Source organism: Condylura cristata, unplaced genomic scaffold (assembly GCF_000260355.1).
Source record: "Condylura cristata isolate star-nosed mole 26May11 unplaced genomic scaffold, ConCri1.0 scaffold00006, whole genome shotgun sequence".
Classification (NCBI taxonomy): domain Eukaryota; kingdom Metazoa; phylum Chordata; class Mammalia; order Eulipotyphla; family Talpidae; genus Condylura; species Condylura cristata.
The window spans coordinates 5,259,230-5,266,225 of NW_004567107.1; positions in this window are offsets into that span (position 1 = coordinate 5,259,230).

A 6,996-nucleotide genomic window follows, 5' to 3' on the forward strand; every position below is an offset into this window, starting at 1 on the left:
TACCGGCTCTTTCCCTTTAATCGTGGTTTACTACTCCAGCTTCTATCAACATCACTTCATTTGTACTCTATTTTATCACTGTAATTACAATCATCTATGAAAGCGGTTACGCTCTCCCTGCCAGTCCTTTCACGCTCTGCCTTGCCCATTCACGGCCTGACACTGACTCACCCTCGGCTGTGGAGCCGACTCCAGAGCTCCCTCCCCAGGAACGAGTGTGGGTGTAGCAGAAGTTACGCGCAAGGTGTCTCCTTGCGTGACTGCAATGAATTTCTGTAGCTGTCAAGTGTGAACTAAAACTTGGCTAAGACTGAAATTGTGGCCCACAGCCCTGTTCCCCAAAAGCTTAAGGGGTACTGCAGCCTTCCGAGGGGCGCCATGACGTGGTAAGCCTGCCCAGGCTAACCCTTGTCCGTTGGTGGCTGGGTTCTTTCTGCCTGGATGTTAATGGTGCCCTCCCTTTAGTCTTGATACTTAAAAAAACAAACCAACCAACCTTTACCTGATGTCTTACATGTTAGTGTTTGAGACTTTTGATTGGCGCACGATAGCTCTGGTAATGTATAGTTCCGGGTCCTCCTTCAGTCCAGGAAGATCCAGGGCCCCTCCGGTCCATCTGCTCTGGCCTCTCGTCCGTCAGCGGGGGCTGCTGCTCTCTGTCCTCGGAGACGGCAGCTCATCCGCCCTGACTGCCAGGCTCTCTGCAGCGGTCCTGCCACCACTGTGTGCGTTTTCTGTGCATTCTTGAAGTCTACAAGCTCTTTTTTTAGATCTCATCTTTCACAGCACCTCTGACATCTCTGAGAGGACAAAGGATGTCATCTGAAGTTCATCTCCACTCCCGGGGTGAAAGCCGGGAAGCGCCTGCCCACAGCACGCCCTCTGTTCTGGCACGTCTGCCCGGCCCCTCCACTGCCGCCCTTGCCGGCGGGTCCTCGAAGCGGATGAGCCTGCCTGAATGCACACTCCAGGCCCCCCTCTATTTACCCAGTGGATTGCGAGTCTCGTGGGTGGGCCCCGGGCTCAGGTCCAGCGCACGTCCACCTCTCACCCACAGTGACCGCCCTTTGGTAACTGTTTTGCCCCAGTTTCCTCATCTATAAAACTGAGCTGCTCTGTACGTGCTTAGCCTACATTCTTATGCTGCTCCTCTACATCACAAAGATTACAGTTTCTGCAGTTTGCAAACAATTATCAAGGATTTTGCTAAGTAAATGTATAACTAAGTAATGCCTTATATCTTAAGACTCACTGTACTTTATTTCAAAATAAGCCAACCACAAATACTTGGCTCAAGAAACTGACTTCAGCTGATTATGTCTGAGTTAAAGAGAATTAGCAACCATTTACCAAGAGCCAGCAGGGTGCGTGCCCCAGGGCTGTTCCCGGATGTGACGGGCACAGGCAAAAGCGCATTCAAGCCGCTGGAGGCAACCTCGTCCTCCCGTCAGTCTCTTCAGGGGCCTAAGGCTGAAGGCCAGGCAGAAGGCCAGGGACAGCCGACTACGTCCTCACCGGCCTGTCTCCGCACGCCCTGGACTCTGTGAGGGCGACACTGGCCGAGAGCTCCACAAGGCCCCCACTGCACCTTTATCCCGTGGACGTAATGGGACTCACTGCCAACCCCTGGGGGAGCGCACTGCTCCGGCGCCTCTGACATGCCTGCGCGTCCTGCATGCCCAGAATGCCAGGTCCCGACCAGCCTCGCCCCTCGGCCGCTTCTCCAGGCTACGACAGCCGCCACCGCACACAGCCCCGCCCAGGTGCTGAGCAGTGGCCGCCACCCCCTAAGACCTGGGGAAGGAAGAGGAGGCCAGTGTTAGAGTCACCTGCTCTGACTCAGGAGCAAGCGCACACCTAGGGAGTCTCCCTCCTCACTTCCCCACGCCCAGTCCTGGAGAGTGCCCGACCCTCTATGTCCCACTGGTGCAGTTTACATCTTCCCATCTCCAACTATTTTTTGTCCTTTAACTCAAAACCATCTGGAACCCATCGTAGTATGTAGCTAAATTTATCAGTACTTTTCAGCACTAACGTCCAACTGTCCCAACGCCATAATCACCAGTCCGTCCCCTGCTGCTGAGCAGTTCTGTGCATTAAGCGCCTAAGTCGGCAACAGTCATCTCTGCTCCGCTCATCTGTTTTTCTGCTTTTATCCAAGCTCCATGTGGGATTAATAAAGTCCTGCTCTATAATAACTCTCGAAGGCTTAACCATTTCTAAGTCACGCACTGTCGGGCTGATCTCAGCCGCCCTGAGGCCCCGTGTCTGTAAGCGGGGTCAGTAATGGTGAGGCTGGGCCCCAACAGCCAGCGGCCCGCCTTCCCTAGTAATGGAATAGCTGGTTTTTAGATAGACACAGGTTTCCCTGAATATGGACTGTATTTCCCAGCTTTCCCCTCACTGCTAGGAGTGGCCACTGGACTAAGAGCAGACCAATGGGATGCAAGGAGTGTCATGTCAATTTCCAGAAAGTGACCCTCAAAGCTGCACTATAGACGCAAAGGCTGGAGCCCCAGCAGCCATTTCAAGCCTCAAAGTGAGCCTGGGCTCGGAAGCCTTCCCCCCAAGACCACTTCACAATGGACAGGAGGGAAGAACCCTCTGGGGCTCCCACTCCATTGGAGCCACGTTTACTCTGAGTGGGTCCTTTCCGGTTCCCTCATGGAATCTTCGCTCTTACTGACAGCTTTCTTATTTTGAGTTTTCTGTCACTCATATAGAAATGGCTCCCTCAGGGCCGCCACCACTGCCCGCCCTTCTGGTGACCACTCCTCCCCTGGCTCCTGTCCAGTCCATCCAGGACCCCACTCACTACCCACAACCTTCCCAAGGCACCCATTTCCTCCCACCCCGGGGGCAGCTGAGGATAGCCCCAGTCACTCTCCCTAGCCCAGTGGGGAGAAGCTCCATCTGGGAAACCCAGAGCATGCAGATGACAGCCCCTCCCCTCAAACACTGAGGACTCTGCTGCCCGAAGCCTGAGAACCCCAGACCAGCTGGCCAGGTGCCAGAAGCAGACGTCCAGGTCCTCCAGCTGGAAAAGTCAAACGAACTCACTTCTTCGTGCTCCCAGCTCAGCAACTCTGCTGCCCGCTCTGTGGGGCCAGGCCCAGGCCGCGCTTCCCTCAAGGCAGAAGCCCTGGCGTTGCCCTCCTCCCATCCCCAAATCTCTAAGGAGGAAACCGCTACCTGGTGACTTCTGAACCTCCTCCTCCTCTCCTTTCCCACAGCCAATGCTCAGGACGCATCATCCTGCACCCACATTCCACCAACAGCCCCCCACTCGCCTCCAAAACCCAGTCTCCCCACACTATCCACCCTGTACGCTGCACAAGACTGTGCCTGCCGTTGCTTCTCCTCTCCTGAAACTCTGGAACAATCCCCCCACCAGGGGAAGTGGCGGCTGTCCTGAGCCACACTCCCCGCTCGCCCTCGCTCACCCTGGGCACAGCCCAGCTCCCCGTCCAGGTGCTCCTCGCCCAGAACACCCAGAACACGGCAGCATCCACCTTTTGGACCCTCTGGGCCAGATCCCCACCCGCCGCCATGGCTTATCGCTGAGCTACACCACGGGCCGCCCCCAGCTCCTGGCCAGGCACTGCAGCATCAAGCCCAGGTACCTGCTTAGAGAACTTTTACCTCATGAATGAAAACTGCGAATGAGATCAAGGTGCTCTTCCAGCCCCTCCGGAAGCTGCGGAAGCAGCCAGTCTTTAAAGCAATGAAAGTAAGGCCAGCGGCCCTCCTGGAAGCCATGGCAGGGAATGCTCCCGTAGGAGATGCTTTGGGTGACAGATGGGAGTTCTGGAAGAGTCAGCAACCATGGGTATGCCAGAAATTTCCATCACAGCTCAAGGAAACAATGCTGGACCACCAGACCTGAAAACTACAGTGTCTCCTGGCCCAAGGTCGCAACCACAGCAGCTACGGGAGCTTCTAGAATGCACCAAGCGGCGGGCCCTCCCTGGTGGCACAACAGGTTGGAGCACAGCACTGTGAAGCTGGCCACAGCCACCGCAGCACGAGTTCCATCCCTGCGGCGCGGCAGACCTCTCCTGACCCACCCACTGCTCCCCTCAGCAGTGTACTTCGTCAGTTGGCCTGTTCTGCTCCCCACTCTCTCTGGTGAAGCCTCTCACTACCCCTGCACCTCCAGCCTGTACCCCAGTTCTGTGTGCACAAATAAATATTTAAAAATAATTTTAAAAAAAGAGAATGCACCACGCCTTGGCCCCAACTGGCCCAGGACCAGTGTGGCTGCTATGCTTCACCGGCTAATTACCGCTCGTCCCTTGGGGTCAGTTGGAAGAATCCTCTCCCTGGAAGCAGTGGCTGACACTCCTGGCCAGGTAAAATCATCCTGCCTATGTTTTCTTAGCACTGCCTCTTTGGAATCCTCTTTGGCCAACATCAGTGTTGCAATTAATTTTATGTACATATGTGTTGTTATTTCTGTACCTGTTTGCATACTTATTTAACTTTGCTACTAGAACATAAGCTACAAGACAGCAAAGCCAAGACTTGTCCTTTCCACCGCGGTAGCCACATTCAAGAGACCGTAATAAGACGCGTGAAGGGAGGGAGGAAAGGAAGGAGGTAGACTGGCAGGCGGCGAGGTCTGGAAGCCAGGGAAGAATGAGGCCTGAGGCCACCTTTGACGGCTGGCCCACCCTTTAGCACCAGCCAGTTTGCTTTAGCCTGACTCAGCCTCACAGAGCAATCTCAGACCTTAAGACGGGGGTTCTGCTGCTGAAGGAAGGTCGCACTTACACCTGCGAGATTCTGGTTTGCCAGGAGAGCAGGAGGCTCAGAACAAACTGACACACTTGGTATTCTGGCCTGGCATCTAGTGATCCTGGCTGCTCTCTGTCCACAAAGATGGAGCAAGGTTCCAAGACTCTGTCGGCCCTCACGAAGCCTCCAGAGGCCTGAGGAAGAGCCGCCTAGCTAACACAGCAGCCACCATCACCAGACATGGAGCTGTGCAGTCAGGTCTCCGCCCCATTCCCAGGCAGTCACTCTAGACTCAACAGGGTTTCGTCCAAAATAAACACCTCTTTGTGGAATTGTGAAACCCATGAGCTGCACCCCATAACCTGCAGGCACCCTGAGAGCCTGCACCGTGTAAGTGGACTTGCCAAAGTCCACGGACTTTGCTGGCTGGGGCACTGGGAGACCTGAACTGGGAAAGTCCTACCCTCATCTGGAAAGGAGGAAGAGGACTCAACGACCTCTGACCTTCGGCTGGGCCAACACAACACTTGATGAGCACAAAGGTCAATGCCAAAGTGCCCCACAGCAGATATAGCCAGAGATAAGTTAGAGAAAAATGCTAACTGAAGCAACCAGCATCTTTTGAAAACAGCAAAAGAACACTACGTATCAATTGACAAGTCACTTCCAACCCTATCAAAAAGCTTCTTAGCTTAGCTATGAACCAGTCAGCACATGTATCAAAGTAATTATACTTTAGCCATTTACAAAAAAGTCCGGGATTGCCAGGTTCCCAGAATGTGATCAGCTCTTAAACCTACTACTACAAAATGATCTCAACTCCTCAAATTCAGTTATCAGGAAACCTAAGTTAAAACCAAGAGACACCACTATAAGGCCTTTTCCCATGATGTCCTGTTTCTAGGTCTCATCTGTGACTGGTTCTCCAAGGTGATCAGAAACCGTACCCTGAGGCAGCCAGGGGTGTGAGAAAAGACACAGAAGATACTAGAACCCACAGCTTCTCCCATAGCTACATGTGGGCTAATTTGTTTAACCTTTCGGAGCTTCCATTTTTTCTCCATACATCAAGACCTTCTCTACCTACCCTGCAGAATCAGTTCAAGAGTTTGTAGTGCTGAGATACTTTCTAAAATGGAAAGGAACTCAGGTCCAACAACCTTCTCATTTTTCAGACTCAAATCAGTCACGGGGCACCCACCGTTTACTTCATTTATTCATTCAACACTTAGGAAGCACCTCCTAGTGCCAGATGCTGAGCTACACCGGGGCGACGCCAGGCACCGAGAAGCCAGGGGCGAGCAAAGGAAGCAGCCCAGGCACGACCCCAGCGGGGCCTGAGTCTGCATCCCTTAGACATCAGCAACAATCACACTCCAGAGCTATCCACACCTGCGGGCCACAGATGTGGCCTTTTATTTGCTAAGAGAAATTAGAAAGCATGGCAGGGTTTTTAGCAGAGGAAAGACAGACCCAGATCATGCTGGCTGCCGTGAGCCCAGGCCCCGGGGTGGGCGCTGGCACTGGGGAGGACAGCGGCTGGCTTCTGCTGCAAGTCGGCTGAGGGGTCGTGCGCAAGCGTCACGCCGTGGCTCACCGGCAAGAGGCGTCACGCGGTGCTCACCGGCAAGAGTGTCGGGGGAGCTCAGCGCGGCGTCTACCCACCAACAAAGGCTTGTGGGCCGAAGTGCGGGAAACACAGCAGCTATGAAGGGTTCCAATGCAAAGTACTGTAAAATAACAAAAGTCAGTAATCCCAATAACAGGCTTTATTGCCACAAAGAGACAGCTAATACTCCCGAGTTTATTAACTCACTTCCCATAAATAGTCAGTTATTCAGAAATGCATCAAAAGCACAGATTTCCCTTGCCCTAGTTATCAGCTTATACAATACTGGGTAAGAATTACTGCACCCAATAAACATGAATTTAATTACATTCATTATTCTTCCTTTTATCTCTAATAAGATGATTTTCAAAGAAATGCTTGAGTGTTGGGGGTCATTTTAATTTTCTTCTGATTACTCAAGTAATTGCCTTAACTTAAAACCTTACAATAAAAATATTTAAATTCTAATGTTGCACTGGCTCATTTTGAAGACCTACTGTTTATGTGGAATCACAGAGCATAAAACAAAGAACTAGTGAACAGTTTCCAGCCTGGCCTGGCCTGACACAGATCCTCTCAGGGTATCTCCAGCCTCGCCCTCTCCAGCATCCTATTGCTTTTGTGGCTGAGTTTTACCTGCCACCTCGGGG